Raw genomic sequence first — 10,170 nt, 5'->3', positions numbered from 1 at the left:
TGTCAAATTTCAACATTTGGACAAAGGTGAAGTTTAGTTTGGTGGTAAAGGCAGAGGAATGGAAGTGGCAGAAGCAGTTGAATGGATGATGTCGGTTTTAGTAATCTTATAGTTAAGATGGGTGTCAAATTTCTAGAATTCTGGTCAATTTTCAAGGATGCCAACCAGACTTCCCTAATATTTTGAAAAACTGTTTTGAATTTTCAAATAATTTGCTCATTAAACTAGTTACAGAAACTTAGAGCTGGTAATTGAGAGTGGAGGTTCCATTTTTAACCATTTCAATCAACCTTTGGGCAGAAGGAGAACAATTTATACTGTACTGTCACATTCCTGCAGGCTATAAATTATTGAGATTTCTAAAGTTTAATTTTTTAAAATGTTTCCATTACTTTTTCTTCCTCTTCAAGCAGGTCTTGTTCACTCCCTTTTTTTCTGCACCTGATTTAACTATATTCCAGTCATTTTAGTCACACTTCTTCCCCTTCCATGCTCTTCTTTTCCAAATTCTTAAATCATTTTGGACTCTTGCCATAAACCCAGCACCCCAGTCAATGATTTCATCTCTCTCTGGATATCATTTGAGTCAAACATGTCTAACTTTGACTTTCTATTTGAATGAAATGAACTTAGCCATTTGGATACAGAACTGGCTCAAAAGTAGAAGACAGAGGGTGGTGATGGAGGGTTGTTTTTCATACTGGAGGCCTGTGACCAGTGGAGTGCCACAAGGATTGGTACTGGGTCCTCTACCTTTTGTCATTTACATAAATAATTTGGATGTGAGCATAAGAGGTACAGTTAGTATGTTTGCAGATGACACCAAAATTGGAGGTGTAGTGGACAGCGAAGAGGGTTACCTCAGATTACAACAGGAACCAGATGGGCCAATGGCTGAGAAGTGGCAGATGGAGTTTAATTCAGATAAATGCAAGGTGCTGCATTTTTGGGAAAGCAAATCTTAGCAGGACTTATACACTTAATGGTTTGGAGGATTTGAGCTATAGGGAGAGGCTGAACAGGCTGGGGCTGTTTTCCCTGGAGCGTCGCAGGCTGAGGGGTGACCTTATAGAGGTTTACAAAATTATGAGGGGCATGGATAGGATAAATAGACAAAGTCTTTTCCCTGAGGTCAGGGAGGCCAGAACTAGAGGGCATAAGTTTAGGGTGAGGGGGAAAGATATAAAAGAGACCTAAGGAGCAATGTTTTCACGCGGAGGGTGGTACATGTATGGAATGACCTGCCAGGGGATGTGGTGGAGGTTGGTACAATTGCAACATTTAAGAGGCATTTGGATGGGTATATAAATAGGAAGGTTTTGGAGGGATATGGGTCAGGGGCTGGCAGGTGGGACTAGATGGGGTAGGGATATCTGGTTGGCATGGACAGGTTGGACCGAAGGGTCTGTTTCCATGCTGCACATCTCTATGACTCTATAACTTCCAATCTCATGTACATTCCATCACCAAAAATCAGCTACTTTTACCTCCATAGCAGCATTTGTCTTCACCCTTGTATCAGCTCATCTGCTACTGAAATAATCATCTGGTCCCTCTAGCCTAGACTTGAATTTGTCAATGATTTGCTGACTGGCTTCCCACTTTATGCTCTTTGTAAACCAATTTCCACAAATCAGCATTGACTGCAAGTCTTGCAATTCATCGATATTAAGATGTTTATACTTGCTTGCAAATCTTTCCATCACCCTGTCCAGACTTGTAACCTCCTCTAGCCCTACAACCCTTCAAGGTCTCTGTGCTCCAGCCAACCCTCCAAATATGGCTCTCTTGCACATCTCTGATTTTGTTTGCCAAAGCTTTTTTGTAAAATCTCTAGTCTTCACATTCCTAAGTGTATTAAAACCCACCATTTGTCTAATTTTTGGTCAGTTGATCAAAATCTCACAGTGCAGCTTGGAAAGTCAAATCGTGCTTGGAAATGCTGCCATGAAATATCTTGGGATAGTCGAATGTAGGTGCCATATATTCATGCAATTTGATATTTCTGTTAAGGGGGCAGACCAAGTCCAATATACCTGTTGCTCTCACTGCACTGTTATCAGCACACACCTCCAGCAAGTTACTGTATTCGTACTTTTCAATCTGGATGTCGTGAAAATGTGAAGCGCTGTATACTATTTGTTATCTGGCTACAAGGTGTGAACTGAAATTGTGTTGCTGGAACAGCGCAGCAGGTCAGGCAGCATCCAGGGAACAGGAGAATCGACGTTTCGGGCATAAGCCCTTCTTCTCCTACAAGGTGTGAACCCTTTTCAACCGTTCTATTCTCCTCATAAATGCTGAATGGGTTTGTCGGATGTTTCTTTTTCCAAACAATTTTTGTTTATTTACAATTTCTAGTTCTTTTTTCATATGAGCCAAATTGAACTGCCTCATTAACTGACCCTGGAAGTATCCTAGCAGAGAAGGACTTATGAAAAAGTGTTGAAATAAATAGGTTGGTACGAGCAGCTAATGTGCATATTAATACATCGGTATGCGTTATGCAATATGTCATGCTCTCATCATTGATACCTCATATACACCTCCACCCAATCTCACACATCATCATTTCTCAGCACTTTGCAGAGGCCACGTTACCCAAAAGCCCCTTGTAAATGCAACGTCCTCAAAGATGGCGGCCGCCTGCTCCTGAGGCGGTTGGTGTTGGATTGACTAGCGGGTTTTATTCGCGGTTCTTTCTGATTCTGAGGCTAGACGCGTCTTCCTTTTGAACGGGACCTGGTGTGATCCGAAGCGGCGACCTTGGATAGGTGAGTCGGCGGCTATAACCCGGTCTGTCCGTCGGCGGGATGAAAAAGCCGGTAAGGCTAGTAAACTCAATCTAACGTGATGGCGGTGAAGTCCCGCCCTCCTCCCCGGTAGCTGATTGGCCGAAGGCAGGCCAGCTATGTCTGGGATTGGTCCAGCCTGCTTGTCAGTCAGTGCGTTGTGATGTGTAAGTTAAGATGTGTGTTTGCCGGTTGAGGCCTCCTAGTCGTTCCCGTCCCTTTCTCTGCAAATCATGGTGAAGAGGAGCAAGTGGCTGGACAGCCCCAGCGGCTTACAGCTATGTCGGCTGTTCAGTGTTTTTTTAAAAAATCCCCAGTGGTTTGGTTTGTGCGTAATCAAACCTTCACCTCGTAGAGACTGTTACCCCCTCACTCCTTCATGCACTCAAACAGCATTCTTACTTCCATGAAGATCATAATCGTCCTGCCACGTCCGCAGCAGAGCAGAATTGATTTGAAAAAGAATCAAACCAATTGAATACCGAAAATTGCATTGCAGCTTCACGGACATTTATTTGTTTGTCTAGCTTAATTTTGACTTGAAGTCCTATTAGCCTGATCTTCAGATTATGATAACGTTGGAGACCAGCTCTGATGTATCGATCCGTCATTTGTTTCTTTACTGACAGTGAATGAACTATGTATTTCCCCCTTTCCTGATTTAAAATTTAGAAATGATTCCCAGAATGAATTATTTACAATCGAGCGAAAACTTGATTTGTTCCCTAATATTGTAGAAATTTAAAGCTAAAAAACACGTTTTTTGACAGTTGTAGTATTACCTCTTCAACTTGAGCTGTAATATAGGCTCATGTATTTAGAAACTATGAATATTAAAATGTCTAATTCAATTTTCACTGTAGCTGTCTTGGTGTTCCTCACTGTCCAATTTGCAACTCTGACCAATTTTTTTGATACTTAAAGCTTTTTTCTTGGTTTTGGTTTTTGTTGTGTACTAACATGTCTTGCTTTTAAATAAAAAGTTTAAATGCATTGCTATACATAGTCATCTGCATCTTTTAAAATAGCTGCTTGTGAAACATTGGGGCAAAGGGATATAATAGAGTTATACAGAACAGAAGCAGACCCTTTTGGTCCAACCACCTATCTTAAACCAATGTAGTCAAATTTCTGCCAGGGTTTGGTCCGTATTCCTCTAAACCCTTCTTATTTACGTAACCTCCTGATGCCTTTTAAATGTTGTAATTCTACCTGTCACCACCACCTCTTCTGGCATATTGTTCCATAGATGTACCACCCTCTGCATGAAAAAGTTGCTCTTCGGGTCACTTTTGAATTTTTCCCCCCTCCGTTTAAACCTACGCCCTCTAATTTTTGGACTTCTCTACTCTGGGGAGAAAAAATACCTCCGTTATTCACCATACTATTTGTCCTTCATGAATCTATAAACCTCTATAAGGTCACCCCTCAGCCTCTGACACTCCAGAGAAAAAAGCCCAGCCTATTCAACCTCTCCCTGTAGCTTAAACCCTCCAACCCTGGCAACATTCCTATAAATCTTTTCTGAACTCCTTCAAGTTTCCTATAGCACGGAAACCAGAATTGAACACGGTATTATAAAAGTGGCCTCACCAATGTCCTGTACAGCCGTAACATGATACCCCAACTCCTATACTCGATGCACTGACCAATGAAGGCAAGGGTGCCAAATGTTGCCTTCACCCTGCCTACCTGCGACTCAACCTTCAAGGAATTGTGCACAAGCACCCCTAGGTCTCTTCGTTTAGCAACACTTCTCAAGGACCTACCATTACCTGTATCCATTCTGCTCTGATTTGCCTTATCAAAATGCAACACCTCATTTATCTAAATTAAACTCCATCTGCTACTCTTTGGCCCATCTGATCAAGATCCCATTGTTCTGAGATAATCTTCTTCACTGCCAATTATACCATCAACTTGGTGTCATCTGCAAACTTACTAACCGTACCTCGTATGCTCACATCCAAATTATTTATAGAAACGATGAAAAGCTGTGGACCCAGCATTGATCCTTGTGGTATACCGCTGGTCATAGCTCTCCAGTCTGAAAAACTACCCTCCACCACCACCCACTATTTCCTACCTTCAAGTCAATTTTGTACCCAATTGGCTTGCTCGCTCCCCCTGCATTCTACATGATCTAACCAGCCTACCATGTGGAACCTTGTTGAATGCCTTGCTGAGGTCCATATAGACAAACATCTACCACTCTGCCTTCATCGGTCTTCTTTGTTAACTCTTCACAAAAATTCAACTAAATTAGTGAGACATGGTTTCCCAACCACAGAGTTATGTTAACTATCCCTCTCACTCCTTGCCTTTCTAAATACATATAAATCCAGTGCCTCTGATTCCCCAACAACTTACTCGTACTCACTGGTCTACATTTCCCTGGCTTTTCCCTACTACCTTTCTTTAGTAATGACACCGCAGCGGCCAATCTCCAGTCTTTCAGCATCTCACTCATGGCTGTCCATGATAACATATAACTCAGCGAGGGGCTCAGCAGTCTTTTTCCCAGCTTCCCATAAAGTTCTGGGATACACCTGATTGGATTTATCGATCTTTGCACTGTAAGATGTCCATCACCCCCTCTTTTGTAATATGTCCAATTCCCAAGATATCACTATTTATTCCCCCAAGTTCTCTAGCTTTCATGTCCTTCTACGCAGGAGATCTCAGATATCTGTAAGAATAATAGGGTGGTTATGGTAGGGGATTTTAACTTTCCAAACTTTGACTGCCAAAGTGTTAAGGGCTTGGATAGAAAAGGATTTAAGTGTGTATAGGAAAATGTTCTTATTCGGTATATGGATGTACCTACTACAGAAGGAACAACACTTGACCACCTCTTGGGAAATAAGGCAGGGCAAGTGACTGAGCTGTCATTGGGGGATCACTTTGTGGTCATTGATAATTATTTTAAAACTAATATAATTATTATGGAAAAGTACAGACCTGAACTAAAAGTTAAAGTTCTGTATTATAATAAGGCCGATTTTGATGGTATTAGGCAAGAATTTTCAAATGATGATTGAGAGAGGCTATTCGCAGGTAAAGGGACAGATTAAAAGTGGGAGGCCTTAAGAAAATGAGATCGCAGGAGTCCAGAGACATGTATGTTCATGTTAGTATAAAGGGCAAAGCTGGTAATGTCACTCAGAAGTTGAGGCTCTGCTCAAAAAAAGGAAGAGGCATATTGTCAGGTATAGATAGCTGGAATCGAGTGAATCTCTCAAGAGTCTTAGCGCAGAAGGAATATACTAAAAGGGAAATCAGGAGGACAAAAAAGGGAGATAGCTTTGGCAAATAGAGTCAAGGAGAATCCAGATAGATTCTACAAATACACTAAGGGCAAAAGAATAACTAGAGAGAGAATCGGGCCCCTTAAAGATCAACAAGGCTGTCTATGTGTGGAACGACAGGAGATGGGGGAGATACTGGATGAATTTTTCATGTCATTATTCACTGTGGAGGAAAATATTAATAGACAAGATGAACAGGCAAAAGTGTGGCAAATGAATTTCAGTTACACAAGTATGGGGTATCCATTTTGGACCAAAAATGATAGATCAGGTTATTTTCTAGATGTCCAAAGAGACTTTAGGATTCAGTTGCATAAATCTTTAAAATGCCACAAACAAGTGCAGAAAAACATCAAGAATGCTAATGGAATGTTGGTCTTTACATCTACAGGACTGGAGTAAAAGGATGCAGAAATTATGCTACAGTTATAGAAAACCTTGGTTAGACCCCACTTGGAGTACTGAGAGCAGATCTGGGTACTCAGGAAGGGTATATTGGTCTTGGAGGGAGTATTCTGCAAATTTACACAAATGATATCTGGACTTCAGGGATTAAGTTATGAAGAGAGATTACATAAATTAGGTCTGCTTTCTCTAGAATTTAGAAAATTAAGGGTTGACCTGATTGAAGTCTTCAATATAACCAGCAAAGGCAGAGTAGATAAAGATAAAGTTTACTGGTTGGAGATTCTATAACTAAGGAGCATTATTGAAAAATTAGTACCAGGCTATTCTGAAGAGATATTATTAATAAACACTTTTACATACTTTTAAACCTTGGTAAAAGTTTAAGTCAAAAACAGAAATTGCTGGAGAAACTCAGATCTGGCAAGTATTTCCAGTAATTTCAATCTTTATTTCAGATCTTCAGCAACCGCATTGCTATGTAGTAGAGGTATTGTAGAACTCTATTCCACAAAAAGCAGTTGATAATAGATCAGTTAATTTTAAATATGAGAGATCCTTTTCATTAAACAAAGTTATTAATGGATATTGGCCAAAGGTAGTATATGGAGTTAGCCCACAGATAGCTTTCACATTGAAAGATGAACTGGTTCAAGGGGCTTAATTGCCTACTTTTGCTTCCGTGTCTAATACCCGATACTGTTCTGTAGTTGTACAATGCTGGACTTTATTTATCATGTTCGTATGATGGGATGCTATCTATATAATGGCTCGTAGTTATTATATGCTTTTAATGTGACAAGGCACCTCAGAAAATAGGGATTAGCTAAGATCAAGGTTGATGGAAAAATGCTATTAAATGATTTGAGACAAAGGGAATTAAGGATTGTATTCCGAAATGTGGCAGATGACTTTCACCAATTTGAGAGGAGAGGAGAGGGAGAATTTTGGGGAACTGGGTGTAGGATAAAGTGAGATCACAGTCATGGAGGAATGTGTTGAACCTGAGTGACAGAGGTAGAATTGAAGATTTCAATTATAGAAGTGTAACTATAAGTAGATAAGGAATGTGAGTTTGAAATTAAATTGAGGCTCTAACAGTACACAAGTTACAAATTGTCAGATTCTTCCTGAATAAGCTGTCAGGGCATGGGAACGAACCTTCGGATAAACTTAGACTATCTGCCAGGAGTAGAAAATGTGTTGCTGGAAAAGCGCAGCAGGTCAGGCAGCATCCAAGAAGCAGGAGAATCGACGTTTCAGGCATAAACCCTGAAGAAGGGCTTATGCCCGAAACGTCGATTCTCCTGCTCCTTGGATTCTGCCTGACCTGCCCTTTTCCAGCAACACATTTTCAGCTCTGATCTCTAGCACCTGCAGTCCTCACTTTCTCCTATCTGCCAGGAGTAGGTTGATTACAAGCCTGTCTGTTAGGTTGGAAAAACTTAACTTGTCAAACAAGCAGACTTGTGGTGCAGTAGAAGTTACATGGTTGAGAGTAGTGTTAAGAGGTGGACTGAGATGATATATATATGGTCTTCATCACGAAGGCAGTGTTTTGAGAAATAATCTGGTAGATGAGGATTGGAGAAGAAATTATGGAAAATCTGGCATGCCAAGTTTTCAACCTGGAATCCACAGATATTGGAGGGTCTGTGGGAGGCTTGCAGAGGGTTGATTTGGGCATCAGGTTCCATCCATCTGTCATCAAACTTACATGCTTTTCCATTATTAATATACTGCCGTTTTAATTTCATAGTTTATTAACAAACATTTTCTGCAATAATGCCACTGTTTTCCTATGGCTAATTGGTGTTAGGAATGATACTCTATTTTTAATAAGATTTTTGTGGAATTGTTTGTGTGTAGCATCAGTTGCACAAGCTCACTACAGATTTATCAAATACATAGCAGCCAATACAGGATTCTTAAAGGGACCACTGATACCTGCTACCAATCATAAATAAAAATATTTCTTCTTGCTGTGTGGTGCCATGACGAGCAGGACTCTTGCTACTGACTCCCCTTTCTCTACAATATTTCTATCACCCCTCATTTCAAACTGCATATTTCCAATCATGCTTGCCTTCTTGTTCAGAGAAAGTGAGGACTACAGATGCGGGAGAGTGAGGGTCGAAAAGGGTGGCGCAGGAAAAGCACAGCAGGTCAGGCAGCATTCGAGGAGCAGGAGAATTGATGTTTTGGGCATAAGGTCCTTCATCAGGAATGTAGAGGCGGCAGTGCCTGAGAGATAAATAAGGAGTTGGGGCTGGGGTGGGAAGGCGTTAGGTTGGGGGTAATAGTGATAGGTCAGTGGGGAGAGTGGAGTGGATAGATAGGAAGGAAGATGGACAGGGAGAGCAGGTTAAGAGGGCGGTGCTGAGTTGGACTGTTTGGATCTGGAGTGGGATGGGGAAGGGGAGATTGGAAAACTAGTGAAGTCTGTGTTGATGCCATGTGGTTGAAGAGTCCCAAGGTGGAAGATGAAGTGTTCTTCCTCCAGTTGGTAGGTGGCTTTAATTTGGCAGGGGAGGAGGCCCAGTACTTGTGCTGTGGTTGGCTGGGAGCAGTAGGGTTGTTTGGTGCGTGTCCCAGAGATGTTCCATGAAACGCTCCATGAGTCAGCATCCTATCTCTCCAATGTAGAGGAAACCACATCAAGAGCAACAGGTGCAGAAGATGAGGTGGGTGGATGTGCAGAAATCTCTGCCAGATGTGAAAAGATCCTTTGGGGCCTTGGCGGTGAGGGAGGTGCTGTGGGCGCAGGTTTTACACCTCTTGTCATGGCAAGAGAAGCTGCCAAATATGGAAGGTGGGTTATTGGGGAAGGGGGGACATAGACCTAACAAGGGAGTTGCTGAGGGAATGGTCTCTGTGGAATGCAGATGGGTTGGGGAGGGAAATATATCTTTGATGGGGTCCGACTGTAAGTGGTGGAAATGGCAGAAGATAATGTGCTGCATCCGGAGATTAGTGAGGTGGAAGGATAGAGCTGTGTTTGGGGGGGGTAGTGGGGGAATTCTATCCTTGTTGCAGTTGGAGGGAGAGGTGCAGGAAGTTGAGGAGATGCGCTGGAAGGTATTGTTGATCATGTGTTCATTGATAGAGTATGAATGAGGTCAGCAGGACCCCTCCCATTGACCTTATCTCGCACATTTTAGGTAGGTGCTCTGTGCTTTGCCTCATTTTGAATGTTGTCCGGTTCCCACGCCTGAGAGTGTAATTTGACCAGTGAAATGTGGATAAGTTGCTGAGAGTTGTAGATGAAATTATAGGCTGAAAATGTGTTGCTGGAAAAACGCAGCAGGTCAGGCAGCATCCAAGGAGCAGGAGAATCAACGTTTCGGGCATAAGCCCTTCTTCAGGAATGAGGAATGTGTGTCCAGCAGGCTAAGATAAAAGGTAGGGAGGAGGGACTTGGGGGAGGGGCATTGGAAATGCGATAGGTGGAAGGAGGTCAAGGTGAGGGTGATAGGTCAGACTGGGGTGGGGGCGGAGAGGTCAGGAAGAAGATTGCAGGTTAGGAAGGCGGTGCTGAGTTCGAGGGATTTGACTGAGACAAGGTGGGGGGAGGGGAAATGAGGAAACTGAAGAAATCTGAGTTCATCCCTTGTGGTTGGAGGGTTCCTAGGCGGAAGATGAGGCGCTCTTCCTCCAACCGTCAT

General features: G+C 42.3%; 1 protein-coding gene across 4 annotated transcripts in view; it reads left to right on the top strand.

Annotated features, from left to right (window-relative positions):
* Positions 1 to 2,636: 2,636 nt before the first annotated feature.
* arfgap1 (ADP-ribosylation factor GTPase activating protein 1) overlaps positions 2,637 to 10,170 on the top strand; it is a 43,286-nt gene continuing 35,752 nt past the window's right edge. For 3 of the 4 annotated variants that reach the window (XM_043710390.1, XM_043710393.1, XM_043710391.1), the window contains exon 1: positions 2,637 to 2,774. The gene's annotated coding sequence lies outside the window, so the exon portion shown is untranslated. The remainder of the gene's footprint in view (positions 2,775 to 10,170) is intronic. The other variant, XM_043710394.1, reaches the window with a different exon arrangement.

This window comes from Chiloscyllium plagiosum, chromosome 20 (genome assembly GCF_004010195.1).
Source record: "Chiloscyllium plagiosum isolate BGI_BamShark_2017 chromosome 20, ASM401019v2, whole genome shotgun sequence".
Taxonomy (NCBI): Eukaryota; Metazoa; Chordata; class Chondrichthyes; order Orectolobiformes; family Hemiscylliidae; genus Chiloscyllium; species Chiloscyllium plagiosum.
The sequence above is the reverse complement of the archived record's forward strand: the minus strand, read 5'-3'. Positions and strand labels throughout refer to the sequence as shown.